The sequence below is a fragment of the Terrapene carolina genome, unplaced genomic scaffold (genome assembly GCF_002925995.2).
Source record: "Terrapene carolina triunguis isolate 2854851 unplaced genomic scaffold, T_m_triunguis-2.0 Scaffold62, whole genome shotgun sequence".
NCBI lineage: Eukaryota > Metazoa > Chordata > Testudines > Emydidae > Terrapene > Terrapene triunguis.
In genome coordinates this window covers 46,042,362-46,059,357 of record NW_020664413.1, presented here as the reverse complement: position 1 = coordinate 46,059,357, position 16,996 = coordinate 46,042,362, and positions in this window count along the sequence as shown.

Genomic DNA, 16,996 nt, shown 5'->3' with positions numbered 1-16,996 from the left:
TGTGCAAGTGCTTTATATGATTATCACCTCCATGGTTTTTTCTATCTTAAAACACTTGGGTATGGTTTAGGGCTGTCAATTAATTGCAGTTAACTCACTCAATTAACTCAAAAAATTGATCATGATTAAAAAACTGTTAAACAATAGAATACCAATTTAAATTTATTAAATATTTTGGATATTTTTCTACATTTTCATATATATTTTATTCTGTGTTGCAATTGAAATCAAAGTGTATATTATTTTCGATTACAAATATTTGCACTGTAAAAATGATAAACGGAAGTATTTTTCAACTCACCACGTACAAGTACTGTAGTGCAACTTACACATGTAGATTTTTTTTGTTACATAACTGCACTCAAAAACAAAATAATGTAAAACTTTAGAGCCTACAAGTCCACTCAGTCCTACTTCTTGTTCAGCCAATCCCTAAGACAAACAAGTTCGTTTACATTTGCAGGAGATAATGCTGCCCTCTTCTTATTTATAATGTCACCAGAAAGTGAGAATGGCACTTTTGTAGCCAACGTTGGAAGGTATTTACATGCCAGATATGCTAAACATTCGTAAGCCCCTTCATGCTTCGGCCACCATTGAAGAGGACATGCTTCCATGTTGATGATGCTTGTTAAAAAAATAATGCGTTAATTAAATTTGTAATTGAACTCCTTAGGGGAGAATTGTATGTCCCCTGCTGTTTTACCTGCCTTCTGCCATATATTTTCATGTTATAGAGTCTCTGATGTTGACCCAGCATGCGTTGTTCATTTTAAGAACACTTTCACTGCAGATTTGACAAAATACAAAGAAGGTACCAATGTGAGGTTTCTAAAGATAGCTACATCACTCAATCCAAGGTTTAAGAATCTGAAGTGCCTTCCAAAATCTGAGAGGGATGAGGTGTGGAGCATGCTTTCAGAAGTCTTAAAAGAGCAACACTATGATGAGGAAACTACAGAACCCGAACCACCAAAAAGAAAATCAACCTTCTGCTAGTGGCATCTGACTCAGATAATGAAAATGAACATATATCGGTCTGCACTGCTTTGGATTGTTATCGAGCAGAACCCATCATCAGCATGGATGCATGTCCCCTGGAATGGTGGTTGAAGCATGAAGGGACATATCAATCTTTAGTGCAACTGTCACATAATATGCAACGCCTACTACAACAGTTCTCACTTTCAGGTAACATTGTAAACCAGAAGTGGGCAGCATTATCTACTGCAAATGTAAACAAAGTTGTTTGTCTGAGCGATTGTCTGAAAAAGAAGTAGGACTGAGTGGACTTGCAGGTTCTAAAATTTTACATTGTTTAAAGTTTGAATGCAGTTTTTGTTTGTTTGTTTTGTTTGTTTTTACAAAATTCTACATTTGTAAGTTCAACTTTCATGATAAAGAGATACAGTACTTGTCTTAGGTAAATTTAAAAAAATACTCTGAAAACTATTCCTTTTGTTTTTTTTACAGTGCAAATACTTGTAATAAATATAAAGTGATCACTGTACACTTCGTATTCTGTGTTGTAATTTAAATCAATATATTTGAAAATGTAGAAAACATCCAAAAATATTGAAATAAATGGTATTCTATTATTGTTTAACAGCGCGATTAATCGCGATTAACTTTTTTTAATCGCTTGACAGTCCTAGTATGGTTATTAGGACCATAGAAACAGATACATCAATTAAAACATCTGACTGTCTGGTTGTGAGGAATGAAAACATCACCATACTTCAAAAACTCACAAGACATATTATCTTCAGCCTGTACGACTGTGACTGCACTACAAGCTAGAGATGTGATTATTCTCCTGCTCATGTACATTCACTCAAGCTTGCTCCCATTGAGCTAGCATGAGTATAAATAGCTGTGTGACTGTAGTAGCACAGGTAATGGCAGTGGAGGCATGGCTGAGCTGGGCAAAGTACATAGCCATGGGTTTCAGGCAGGTTTGTACTCTGCATAGCTCAGCCATGCTTCCATCGTTGCTACCAGTGCTACTGTGACTACACTGCTATTTATACTCAATAAGAGCTAGCATGAGTATGTGTACATGAGCTGGGGAATCATACCCCTAGCTTGTAGCCTAGTCAAAGCCTTAGTTTATTAGTGGACAAACCAAAATATTGTAGGGGTGACATTGAAAGTAAAATGTTGACTATCTTGAGAAATCCATTTTCTTTCGGTACTTTGAGATTTAGTATTGAAGTGCCATCACCCTAAGTGATTCATATCCATTGAAGGTCAATTACCCTTCATGGTATTGTTCCCACATATTAATCAACATAATAGTACTCATATTGGGCTGGGCAGGGAGTTTTTATAAGCAATAAATGCAAACTGCCATGTGTGTTTATATATTTTTCCAAAGTAAGCACTTTTTTGGCCCCATTACTAGTCTGTTATTAGGAAGATAGGCATTGATTACAGGTGTTTTAGCACCTGCTTTGAGATTAATTTGGAAATCACCGGTCTCCTATGACTTGAGAAAAACAGCTTTCCTCTTGATATTGTTCTAATAATGATGCTTGGCAGCCAACTTGAATTATAATACCACAGCCATAACTGCTGATGGGTTCATAGAGCACAGTCAGTATACAGAGCAGTCTATCTGTCAGACCATCTCCAGTGGGGTCTCCAGGCAGACACACACCCAGGAGCTGGGAAATCTCAGGGCTGTAAATTATTAGTTCATGTTGCATGCTATGAAAAGAAGCACTCTAGGGATTAGACCAACTCTGAATTTAATGCTAATTCATGGTTGCGTTCCGTGTTGTGGAAGCCTGACAAGATGGATTTGAAAATCCAATAAAACAATGGTATTGAAATTTCCCAGGATCACGATGCCATGCCTTACCGGGGACCGGTAGATATTGTTACTTAATATTATTACAGAGATTTAGCAAAACAGCTGGAAGGCAGAGTACAGAGTAAATTTTTTCTCTGTGACTTATTGATAAAACATTCCTGCAAACATTTAGGCTGTGGACTGGCAAACACATTTACAGTGGGATTTTCAAGAGGTTGAGGGCAACACTTGGTATGAAAAGTGAGCACTTGTAACTGACCATGGTTAAAATCTGTGGAATTTTCAAAGCTAAGGATGGGCGCATATTGAGTACTCTGCCACCGTGGCAGTGGGGTGGGAATGCAATATGTGAAATGGGCAGGCACTGAGGACCCACCATCTTGGAGGGAAATTCAGCCAGCAGAGACTCCTTTGTGCAAGGTTCCTCATAATTAGGACTTGGGTGACTGCAGGGAAGAGTACTATCATTCCAGTTTTGACTTGTAGGGCCACAGTCCACGATTCAACAGCCCCCCTTATCAAGCCACACCAAGGCACAAGATGTTTTTCACCTGTCACAGCACCTGCTGTCTTTATGTAGTTTGGTGCAATGAAAACCCAGCCAGAAATGCCCTGTTCATAGGTGACGTTCCTTAAGGGCTTGGTGCTGGTGGTTTGAGTTAGTGTTTAATTCTATATTAATTAGACTGTGCCATCTGCTCAATGGCAACAATTTAAACATTTCTCCCAGGCTCACTTTGTATCATGAGATTAAAAGACATTTGCAGGCCTGTAATGAAAAGCAGGCCTACCAAATGCCTGGCAGAAAGCACATGAGCTTGGTGGGCTCATTCACCTGAACTCCCAAACAGAGCCACATGCAGCTCCTGTTACATTGAGAAGTGCTGTAGAAAGACAATGGATGTAACCATGTACTGTCTACATAAATGTGAGGGTGTGTGTGGACAGTTTTCTTCATCTCAATGACCAACAATTAACAAGATAAAAGGCAGCACTAAAAGAAACTTGGTAGGATTTACAAGTGACAGGGCCGGCTCCAGGCACCAGCTGACCAAGCACGTGCTTGGGGCGGCACCTTGTAAGGGGCGGCCAATCTTGGGGTAGCAGGGCGACGCTCGGGTTTTTTGTTTGTTTGTTTTGGTTCGGCGGGGCGGCGCTCGGGGCGTTTTTGTTTTTTTTTTGCTTGGGGCGATAAAAAAGTTAGAGCTGGCCCTGCAAGTGAAGAGGTTAAGTGATTGATACAATAGACAAATTTCTAGGGTTGCATAAAACCACTTTCTCTTTGGCTGTCAGGTTTATCTTTTCCTATTGCCAAATGTATTTTTCTCCATTTCTTTACATTTAGAAAATTAAGCGTGAAAAGAAAAGCGTGTTGTTTGGCATTCAGGAGTATGGTTAACAGACGGTTCTGATGTTTGTGGCTAGGGTGCCTCTCCCCAAGTAACAAGGCAGTGGGTACTGTGTGCTTGATAGCACCTTAGGTTAGGATAGCCCTTGGGATAAAAAATCATAGCAAGCAAAGGTCTTGCTAATGTTGCCTCTATTCATCTGGCTTTTTTAGTGACCTGAGATCAAGAATTCCCTTCCTATCCCCCAGAGTACAACAGCAAACCAAAAGCCCTGGCCTTCAATACTCCACAGTTCAGTGCTTCATTCCTGCCATCAATTAGAACAGTGATTGGATGTGAAATAGCAGCAAAGGCTATTAAAAATAATAGTGTGGTTTATCTTCCACACAGTGATCAGTGAGTAATAAAACTGGCAGTCACCCAAACTGTATTTTCCCTTTCAGCTTCCCAGCTTCCCTCTCCCGACCCACATTTGCCAGAGCAGAGTCTAAACCTTTGCAAGAAGCAAATACAGCTGTTGCACCCAGGTGCAGGGTATCTTAAGATAATTTGTCTAGCTCAATCTTTATGGAAAATGTAATAAAGATAAAACAAATAGGGCTATATAGAAATTATTCTAAGAACCTATAGAATGTAATAGAGTGGTGTCCTTTATATAATGTATGTCACAGGGTGTGTCTGCCCTGTGACCCTCTTGTTCCCCCCTGCTGACCCCTAGTTTGGTGCTGCAGGCACTCCTGACTCAGTATGCCTTCTCTCAGCCCCCCTTAAGGCCCCCCTCCTTACGGTCAGGGGTCTCTGGGAGCCCCTCTGCTTCTGTCTATGAGTACCTACCTACAATTGGGCTTGAATGGCCTATTATCACTTCCAGGTGCTTGATATTCAATTAACTGCTTGTCATGGTCACTGGTAGCCTGGATCCAGATTCCCCTTAAAGGGGCCAGCAACCCTGTGATGATACAAAATATTTAAATTGGCTTGTATCTTTGCTGTACATTCAGTATGCTGGTTTAAAAATCCTTTAGAAAGGTCATCATCCTCTCTTAAATTCTACAGAAATTTTGCATAAGGGAGCCTGCATGTCAAATTAGATATGGCTCACAAGAAAATCTGGCTGTCTCAGTATTTTTGTTGCCAACTTTCTTTTAAAAATTCAGTATGTTGTATGGCCCTTTCTTGAGCATAAACTTCTAATCTGATCTGCACTTACAAATCCAGGGTGCATTAACTGAGCGCTGCTAAAGAACTGTGCACATTAGTGAGTAATGTAGTCATTTCTTTTATGATTTGGTGGCGTTTACAAGGCAACTGAGATGGAAGGCCAGTTTTCATCTTTAGCATTTGGATCAAATGTGGCTACGCATCCCAGAAGAGCTGGACTGAGCTAACTCATTTCAAATAGGTCACTGTGGAGCAGTCATATGATAGCAGTGCAACACTTGTCAGTTTCAGTTGCCAAAATAAATTGTTTTATTTTGCACGAGTTCACATCTTCTGTGGCTTGGAAAGCAAAAGTCAAGGAAAACTACTATTTTTGAACCCAAAATTACAAATACATGGGGGAAATCGGGGTTAACTGTGCACTAGTTCCATGTTTACAAACTTTAATTTGTTTTGGGATGATTATCAGGTCTGTAATTAAACATGATGCCTTTCATTAGAGAAGCTTCGTATGCATCTCCAGTACCAATGGTTCTGTGTTTGGCTTAGTGATAGCTGAGAGAAAGTTGCCCTATTCCTTTACCAGTCCACATTTAATGAACATAGCTATTGGAGATTTTTGTTTTCTTTTTAAAATAACTTAAATTTATTTGTACTGCTCAGCTGTATTACTTGAAAGACAAAACAAGTCCACAAGGGAATGAATCCTGGGTTCTTTGCAACGTGTGATGCAACATAACACTCTGCGAAATTACCAATGAATTTTTGTCAAAATGTCCTTGTGACAGGGTCCACTAATCTTGCATGAGCGCCTCATATTGGGTGTGTCTGCATCTGTACTTTCTGTTTTTCGGTGCTGTCTGCTGGCAGTTTCTATTCCTCAAGTGGGTTTTCAGTGACTCAGCCCTCGGAGTCAGACACAGTCCATGTGTGAAACAAAATAGACCCCTGCTGGGGTCAACAGTCCAATAAGGCCTATTCTTACCCTTGGTGGTCTTGTCTTTAGCTTCACCTCTCACTGGGCTCAGTCCTTCATCAGTCCAATAGGAGCTATTCCTGAACCCTGGTTGGTCGTCTGCAGCCATCACTGGGCTAATTCTCAAATAGTCCCTGCTCTGGAATGGAGCAGTGCACCCAGGGCTTCCTTCCTGGAGACTCTTCACTCTATAGTGAGCCTCAGGTGACAACAGCTTTCCAGCTGTGTTGCTGTTTCAGTTCAGTTAATTACCTCTCCAGGGTATTAAAACTCAATATATACTGACCTCTTTGGGTTCTTCAGCCCCTTCCTGGGCCTATGTAAACTCCCTTTTCTGGCCACTCAGCCACTTCGCCTGCAGTTTATGGGGGAGGGGGGGCATGGCCCATCCCACTACTCTAGGTCCTGACCTGGGAATCCTATAAATAGCAGCCACGTGCTATGACCTTCTAATTATTTGCAGTGACTACTTTTCCCTGGGCCACTTCCCATGCAGCCCCTTCAGCTTCACCCTTACATCAGGGCTCTTCTGGCTTGCGTCCCAGCAATCTTCTATTGGTCCCATTCAGCATCTGCTCTGTCCCTGGTACTGCAGCTCCTTCAGCCAGCCAGGAGCACTGTCCTTCCTCCTCTAGCTCCAGGCAGCAATGGCCTCTGCTCTGCCCCACCTTCGCAGCTCCTTTTAGCTGGGTCTGCCATGTTCTGATTGACTGATCCCTGCAGCTTCTCTGATGGGCTGTTTTCCCTGCAGTCAATCTAGGCAGCCTGGAGAACTCACCTCTACTGCTCTACTCACCTCTACTGCTCTTTGTGAGGCAGGGTGTGGTAGGACAGTGAGGGCTCAGGGCCTGTACACCATCACAGTGCTTCATAGTCAGCTTTTCCTCATCTCAAATATCAGCCCTGATCAATATTTGCTGTACATAACTAATTATGTAAATGTTAGGGATGGAGGGTGAAGTATAGGGATGATTTTTCTTTAAAAATGCAGTTGACAATTTAATTACATTTTTGGAGACTTTTTTTTAATGAGGCCTTATAACGGGATCTCCAATCCTGACCGAATAATCATTAAAAAAAAAAAACGAAGATGGTTTGTAAGCAGCATATTTTTAAAAATAAATGTATCAAATGTAAATTGTGCACAGTGTTTTTAATCATTTTAATCTATACATAGATTGGAACCCCAATGAAATGACAATATAGTGGGTGGATCTCTGGGGATAGGCTGCAGATTTTATGAGAGTAAATTTAACAAATGTATACAAAACTTTAACAATCTCTGCTATATAAATACCCCACTTCTTTGCAAATCAGCTTAACGACAAGCAGCAAGGCTATACTTCCACTTTATACTTCTATAGCATCTTTCATCTGTTGATCACAAAACACTTTCTAAGCAAACTTTAATTAAGTCTCTTAACACCCTTGGGCAGTAGTTTTTACCCACATTTTATACATTGAGAAAAGTGAACACAGAAAGGTTACAGTAAATGACTTACTCAAACTCCCTCAATGAGTTGTATTAATATATCACATTATGATTACGGCCAAATAACTGCCTAGATGGAAAGATTGACATAATCTCCATAAAAAGCCAGAATTAGGAGTAGAACGTAGGAGTCCTGACCCACAATCCCCAGCTGTTCAACAGTGCCTTCCAGGTGTAAAATTCTGCACTTACAGATCCACCTGCCAAAGGAAAGTTCTTCCTGTGCCAGTAAAGGTATTGGAAACACCTGGGCTGAAAAGACAGTGGGAGGGAAGAGAAGCTGGCTATTCTACCGGTTGAGAACGCCTTTCAAATGGGAATCTCTGTGGTTGCTTTTTGGCCTCTTTGTGCTGCCAGAGGGGCTCAAAGGGTCATAATGCACCAGAGACAATTAAGATATACATGATGGCATGGAGTACCCTTTTAATGGAATCCCTGTAAATGTTCAACTGATTTCTGATCCCTTTGTATTATGACAAAATAAAATATGTATGGCTGAGAGTGATGATACTCTCAGAAAAAAGAACAGAAATACTCTTTTCTATTTCCTATCAGCCCCAGCCTAAGTGGCTCAAACTTAGCAAGTCATGCTTTTTGACTGAAAGCCAGTGAGTTCAGTGATAAATCATTCTGGGAATTCATCTCAAGCTTGATGTGAGTCAAAAATGAGTTCTCAGTGGGATGGCCAAGAGAAATGACGCTGGGTAAAAATGACCATGAGAGAGAAAAAAAAAAGCTAGCTGCTCATTCCCAGAATAGGGAAATCAACTAAATTACTTGTAAAGATTTAGAGTAAATCAAAGACAAGTAGCTTGACCAATGCTTTGTAGAGACATTTTTCCTTTAAGTACTACAAAGGCTTAACTTTAACTGGAATTTTGTGCATGACTGGAGAGGGATATAAACCCCCTGTATATTGAGAAGGGGGAACCACAGGCCTTCCACATGCTGGTGCTCCAGCATCATTGATAGAGAATGCAGGTGTCACTTTAATGCAGGGGTCGGCAACGTTCAGAAGTGGTGTGCCGAGCCTTCATTTATTCACTCTAATTTAAGGTTTCGTGTGCCAGTAATACATTTTAATGTTTTTAAGTCTCTTTCTATAAGTCTATAATATATAACTAAACTATTGTTGTATGTAAAGTAAACAAGATTTTTTTTAAAATGTTTAAGAAGCTTCATTTAAAATTAAATTAAAATGCAGAGCCCCCCCGGACCGGTGGCCAGGACCCGGGCAGTGTGAGTGCCACTGAAAATCAGCTCGCAAAATAGGTTGCCTACCCCTGTTTTAATGTGTGCTGACAGTCTGTATGTGGTAATATTTCATTTATATTTCCTCTACACTGATTATGAATAAACTATACTTTTATCCTCATTTAGAAAGTGTGTGTGACTTCTCTTATATTTAATTGCTTCCCTCTGCAGCTTGCATGGAAAAGGTACATCTATTAGTTGAGGGGTGTAAACAAGGACAGCTCTATAAAAAATTGCCGTGTAAATATCTGCTACTAAACAAGAACAGTTTCTAGCTGGAGGTGATTTCTAAATGAAAATATCTCCTGTGTCAATGTAATAGGAAACCAGAATAAATGAACCAATAGGCCAGAACCTCAGCTGATGTAAATGGATGCAGCTCCTTTCACTTCAATGGAGCTCTGCCCATTTATACCAGCTGAGCTTCTGGCCCTATAACTTTTGCGCTCTGCCTTCCCACTCTCTCGGGCTAATTACCTCACTAAAGATTATCACCAATGCAACCACTAGCAGACTGATGGTGCACTAGGGTAACATTATCACAAGTGTCTAAGAGGCTTAGGAGTCTAAATCCCATTTTCAGAAGTGACTTTGGCACTTCAGGCCAGATTTTGAAAGATTTCAGATGGGTGCCTAGTAGGATTTTCAAAAGCACCTCCATGCCTAAATCCCATTGATTTCAATGAGAGTTAGGTGCCAAGCTGCTTTTGGAAATCCTACTATCTGCATCTTTAGATACCTAAATACTTTTAAAAATCTGGCCACTAGGAGCCTGAATCTCATTGAAAGTCAGTGGAATTTAGGCTTTTAAGTGACTGATGCATTTAGTCCCTTTAGAAAATGTTTACCCTTAGTCCGTATTTTTGTTATTAGGGACTACTGCTATGTCCACTTCATCTATCTCATTGTTTCTCAAACTTGGGGTCCCAAAAAACGGGGGTAGCTGCTGAGTTGCAACCAGAATTCCCCCAACCCCCAGGAAAAATGTCTACTCACCTGTTCATTTGAGAGACACCATGTGTCTCTTCCAGATGTCTTGAAGTCAACTGGAGTCTTGCCTCCAAAAGACCTGCAGGATTGTGCAGTTTGGGCCAAATTCATCTGCAGTGTACAAGTCCATGATATTGCTGTGTTATTGTCAACTTCATATTTGGTGGCAGCCCTCCACATAGTATGAGGATACTTCTACAGTCCCTTTTTCTCCCAAGGTCAGTCTGTCTCTCAGAAACACGCACAACACTCATTCTATTGGATTGACTAGCCCCTTTCATTTCAATGGATGTCTGATGGGAAGAAACCAAAGGACCCAACATGTAGTCAGAGATAGCTCCACCTACTCCCAGGTCTATAAACATCCCTCATAGTCATTTGTGAAATGGTCTGCTCTGATTTTAACATTAAACCATTGTATTCTGTTAGTAATGAACTGATGGATTTTACATGTATCATGTGACTTTGAATCTTTTATAACTTCTTAGCACAAATATTTTAGTTCATCCTGTTCAGAGTTTTCTACAAACTTTCCCCCCAAAGGTGAAAGGTCGCATGCAAAATGCAATAAATACTTGGTTTCCCAGGGAGAAGCAGGTCATCCTCATAGGCTAGAAAGGAGGATAGTTTTTGTTTTCCTTAAATCAAAGACATCATATAATATTTGACTTATTATTCAGCCATTATGGGATCTAAATCCATTGGGCCAAATCCTGCTTTCATTTACACAATTGTAAATCCTATACAACTATTCAGTGGCGTTACCAAGGATTTACAGTGGTGTATTTTGACCCTGATCCCAAAATGCTAGGAACGTATGCATAAACAAGTACTATTCTGCTACTTGATGATTTTTCCGGAATATGATTCCACTTATGTTTTTGCAGAGAAATTACACATTGCTTTTTAATTGATATAACACATATTAGAAAACACTGAAGTATTTATATATTTAAGAATACTTTTATGTGCTTAGACACAGCTAGTTGGATGTGATTCCTGTAATAATTATTACAAGCCAGTGAGCAAGCTAAGCTATTGGTTTACACAATTCCTGGGGCAGATTCAGTTGGACTTCTGATTACACACAGCCTTCCAATATCATTAATCTATCTGACAATATATGTACAGACAAAAAAAAAGCTTCTTTTGCTAATGTCTAAGGTTATTGTAATAATTTGATGTCTCAAATTCTGTTAATAATTATGACATGAAAGTTCTCTCCTCCTATAGCTGTTGGTTTGGTTTTATGTAGGTTGACAGCAAAGCTCCTCTGTTGGTATTATTTATATTACTGTAGTGCCTAGGAGACCTAGGCGTGGATCAGCACCCCATAGTGCTAGGCGCTGTACAGGCAAAGATAGTCTCTGCCTTGGAGAGCTTACAGTCTAAGTATAAGACAAGAGACAATAGATGGATACAGACAGACTGTCAGGGGGTACAGGAAACAATGAGACAGTATTGGTCAGCATGACAGGCAGTGGTCTCAGCACACCAGTGACCTAATTATTGTCAAATTTTTGTAGGCATCACAACAAAGGGAGGGTTTTAAGGAAAGATTTGAAGGACAATAATGAGAGAGCTTTGCAGATGTTTAGAGGGAGCTGCTCCCAGGTGTTAGGGGCAACATGAGTGAAAGTACGAAGGTGTTTGTCTGCAAATTTAATAAATAGGCGATGGAGGCTAGCATCATGGGCTGATTAGAGAGGTTAAGCAGAAAGAAGTAGCAAGATCTAGACATAGCCTGAATATGAGCACCTAGAAAAATGTCTGAGTTGAAGATGACACCCAGGTTACAGCCTGGTGGTGTTGTCTACAATAATCAAGAGAGAAGTTGGGGGTAGAGCTTATGGGTGGGGAAATTAGGAGCTCTGTTTTAGCCATGTTGATCTTAAACTGACATCTGACATCCATGAGGAGATGCCAGAGGCAGGCCAATAAGGATCTGGAGGTAGAGAAAGAGACTTGGGAGTCATCAGCATAGAGATGGTAGTTGAATTTGTGTTTGCAGATGAAATTACCTAATGATTAGGTATAGAGGGGGAAGAGAAGGAGTCCAAGGACAGAGCCACATGGAGTCCTCACAGAACGTTGGAGGGCAGATGAGGAGGATCCTCTTAAGGACATGTTGAAGGAGTGATTAGAGAGGTAGGAGGAGAACCAGGAGAGGACCAAGTCTCAGAAGCCAGGGGAGGACAAGATTTCAAAAAGAAGAGTGTTGGACACTGTCGAAAGTAGCTAACAGGTCAAGGAGAATGAGGATTGAGTAGTGGTTCTGAGATTTGCTAGGAAGAGGTCATTAGAGAATTTGCAAAAGTAGTTTTAATAGCCTGCAAGTGGGGGAGCCAGGCTGGAGAAGGTCTAGAATGGAATTGGAGGAGAGGAATTTCTGATGTCAGTTGTAAACAGCATATCCAATAAACTTAAAGATGAAAGGAAGAAGAGGAATGAGTTAGCATTTGGAGAGGCAAGTGGGTCAAGAGTGGGGGTTTTTGAAGACAGGAAAAAGCTAAAGCTATATGCAATATAAAAAAATAGCCTATATTTATATGGTGTGTCTTTGCCACGTGACTTGTATGTCAGTTTCCTATTGGAGGAAATTGGTGAGACAGCCAGAACCAATCTCTAGGATATGAATGCTGCTGAACATGGGGATCTGAAACCGAATCCGGCTTCCCCGAAGTTCAGCCTGTTCTTCCCATTGTAGGAAAAGGTTTGAGCTGTGAACTCATAATCACGACAATATCAGTATCTGTGATATCCAGAAATCACCCAAGCAAGCAGTTGCTATGGGGTTTTGTGTCAAGGGCTTGACAGGAAACTAGCAAAAACAGAGTGGGGAAGGCAGGAAAGTACATCTTGAGTTGTATGATTCTGTTTGTGGGTTGCATGCTAAGAAAGTACAGCTTGAGACAAGTTAAGGAAGGAGACGAGGAGAAAGATTTGCCATGGCTTAGACACAAAGCCCATATCATATTGTCTTTTCCCAGCCTTGCCTTGCCTGACCAGCCTCTTTTCAAGGGATTCAGGAGTAGCTGATTGGTCTAAAGCTGCCCAGGTTACCTGTTGCCAATTACATATCTCCACGTTGGCATTACCAAAGCAACCAATTCCCTATCTCCCAACATTCACAATTTATACCTGCTCCCTCCCTGGCACCTTTCTAAAAAGATGGTACACTAAGGATGATTCTGGACACAAGTACTGCAGCACTGTGAACATTGGCTAGTTTAAACAAAAGCAGCCCCCTTCCAGCATCTTTGCTTCTCGGTGTAGCAGGGTCATCTCTTTGCTCCCTGGTCTGGAGTCCTGTGGAGCTAGCTCTCAGTAGTTCATGCCATGTCAGATGTCTACCACTCTGGACACTGGTCTCTTCAGGGCTGGAACTGCACAGCAATTCAAAGTCTCCCTTTGGGGAGAGGGGAATTAATTAAAGAGCCCCTGAGCTGTTCTGCTTCTCTCTCAGCTCCCAAACTCACAGCTCAAGTCAAAACTGAAACTAAACCTAATCTCTCTGTCTCTGTCATGGCCCTCTCACACCACTTCAAAGAGAAACAGCAGAACTAAAATTCATTTGCAAATTTAACACCATTAATCTGGGCTTGAATAGGGACTGGAAGAGGCTGGCTCATTACAGAAGCAGCTTTTCCTCTCCTGGAATTGACACCTCCTCATCTATTATTGGGAGTGGACTACATCCACCCTGACTGAATTGGCCCTGTCAACACTGGTTCTCCACTTGCGAAGTAACTCCCTGCTCTCCATGTATCAGTATATAATGCCTGCATCTGTAACTTTCACTCTATGCATCTGAAGAAGTGAGGTTTTTACCCACGAAAGCTTATGCCCAAATAAATTTGTTAGTCTTTAAGGTGCCACCAGACTCCTTGTTGTTTTTGTAGATACAGACTAACACGGTACCCCCTGATACTTGAAACCTTATGGAGTGTTTGCTGAAAGTTGTGGGACAAGGGAAGAGCTGTGCCATTCCCTTTCACAGAACCAAATTGAAAATTGAATTAAGGGTACAAGCTTTTAAGGAATCATAGAAGAGAACAGTTATTTGGTTAATAAATTGAAAGTCCTATGGAAAGTCCTGTGTGGTGGTCCTGTTTCTAATCCATATAACTGAATTATTGAATTCTGTTTTAAGATATTACCTCACCCACCTTGTCTCTCTAATATCTTCTCTAATATCTTGGGAAGAACACTGCTACAACAACACTTCAAACAACAATAGAAAATATAGAATTTTGCTATCTGAACTGAAAACTCCACAACATGAATCAAAAGGAAGCAAAACTTAAGAATGATAGCTACTTCCTGAGCAGCATGGGGAGGAGGTGAGCAGCCCTCAGTGGTGAAATAACAGGTTAAGGACTATTTAGAAAACCTGGACATGCACAAGTCCATGGGTCCAGATCTAATGCATCCAAGGGTGCTGAAGGAGTTGGCTGATGTTATTGCAGAGCCATTGGCCATTATCTTTGAAAATTTGTGGTGATCGGGGGAGTTTCCGGACGGTTGGGAAAAGGCAAATATAGTGCCCATATTTAAAAAAGAGAAGAAAGAGAACCTGGAGAACTACAGACCGGTCAGCCTCTCTTCAGTCCCCGGCAAAATCATGGAGCAGGTCCTCAAGGAATCCATTTTGAAGCACTTGGAGGAGAGGAAGGTGTTCAGGAACAGTCAACATGGATTCACCAAGGGCAAGTCATGCCTGACCAACCTGCTTGCCTTCTATGATGAGATAACTGGCTCTGTGGATATGGGGAAAGCAGTGAATGTGATGTATCTTGACTTTAGCAAAGCTTTTGATACGGTCTCCCACAGTATTTTTGCCAGCAAGTTAAAAAAGTATGGATTGGATGAATGGACTATAAGGTGGATAGAAAGCTAGCTAGATTGTCGAGCTCAACAGGTAGTGATCAACATCTTTATTAATGATCTGGATGATGGGATGAATTGCACCCTCAGCAAGTTCGCAAATGACACTAAACTGGGGGGAGAGGTAGATATGCTGGAGGGTAGGTGTAGGGTCCAGAGTGACCTAGACAAATTGGAGGATTGGGCCAAAAGAAATCTGATAAGGTTCAACAAGGACAAGTGCAGAGTCCTGCACTTAGGAAGGAAGAATCCCACGCACTGCTACAGGCTTGTGACCAACTGGCTAAGCAGCACTTCTGCAGAAAAGGACCTGGGGATTACAGTGGATGAGAAGCTGGATATGAGTCAGCAGTGTGTTCTTGTTGCCAAGAAGGCCAACGGCATATTGGGCTGTATTAGTAGAAGCATTGCCAGCAGATCAAGGGACATAATCATTCCCCTCTATTCGGCTTTGGTGAGGCCTCATCTGGAGTACTGTGTCCAATTTTGGGCCCCACACTACAGGAAGGATGTTGAAAAATTAGAAAGACTACAGCAGAGGGCAACAAAAATGATTAGGGGGCTGGGGCACATGACTTACGAGGAGAGGCTGAGGGAACTGGGGTTATTTAGTCTGCAGAAGAGAAGAGTGAGGGAGGATTTGATAGCAGCCTTCAACTACCTAAAGGGGGGTTCCAAAGAGGATGGAGCTAGGCTGTTCTCAGTGGTGGCAGATGACAGAACAAGAAGCAATGGTCTCAAGCTGCAGTGGGGGAGGTCTAGGTTGGATATTAGGAAACACTATTTCACTAGGAGGGTAGTGAAGCACTGGAATGGGTTACCTAGGGAGGTGGTGGAATCTCCATCCTTAGAGGTTTTTAAGGCCTGGCTTGACAAATCCCTAGCTGGGATGATTTAGTTGGTGTTGGTCCCGCTTTGAGCAGGGGATTGGACTAGATGACCTTCTGAGATTTCTTCCAACCCTAATATTCTATGATTCTATGAAATGCAAGAAACAAAACATCATCACCAGAAGACTCACCATCCACTCTTTGACAACTCCAAGTATGCTGAACAGCACTGCTGAAGGAATTCAGAAAAACAGAGGAACCATCTCCTGCACCTCGTATGCTCTAGAAGGGACCACCTGAAATAAGAAATCATCACATACTCCCACACACTGGAAGGAAAAAATTAGAAAACATACCTGGAGATCATTCAAGAAACCCAAAACAACTATCAAAATAACCCGATGACAGCTATCCAACACACATATACACAAAACAGTAGAACTAATTACAACTTCACAACCCACAGAACTCCGGGATAAACCATGGCACAAGGACTTCACCACATGGAAACTACATCAATTTATCAAGAGTATCCCTGACCAAAGCTGAATTATCTGTACTGTCCAAGGGATTGAACTTATGCCCCACCATACTAATGTGGAGAACTAGAAGAATTTTTTCACAACAATGAGGACCACCCACAACTACCACATCCCCATCAACTGCCATAAAAGCAAAGAATAATCTGACTGGACACCCCACCGTGGATGAAACCACAATCTTCTTCATTGCACTGATTGCTTTAGAAAAAAAAACGACTGTGAAACCTTTCATAACATCACCTCCACCGCAATCTTTCTGCTGCCGAGAGGACAGCTATACACTCCCTGAAATTCAGCCACCAGATGGTAATCAAACCAGCAGACAAAGAGAGGTGATGACATAATTCTGAACCATGACAACTACATCAATGAGGCCAACCAACAACTCTTCAACACCACCTATTATAAAGAACTCAAAGAAGACCCCACCCCACAATTCACCTAAGAATTTAAGGATATCATCAAATCCTTTCCCAAACAACTCACCGAGAAACTCTAAAACCTCATCCCTCATGAACTCATACCATGGATCTTCTACATGCTTCCCAAGATACTCAAACAAAGAGAACCCAGGCAGACCCATCATGTCTGGACATGGCACTGTTACTGAAAGAATATCAGGACTCATAGAAACCATGCTCAAATCACTCACCACACAAAGGACCAGCTTTCTTCAGGACACAAAACCAACTTCCTCCAC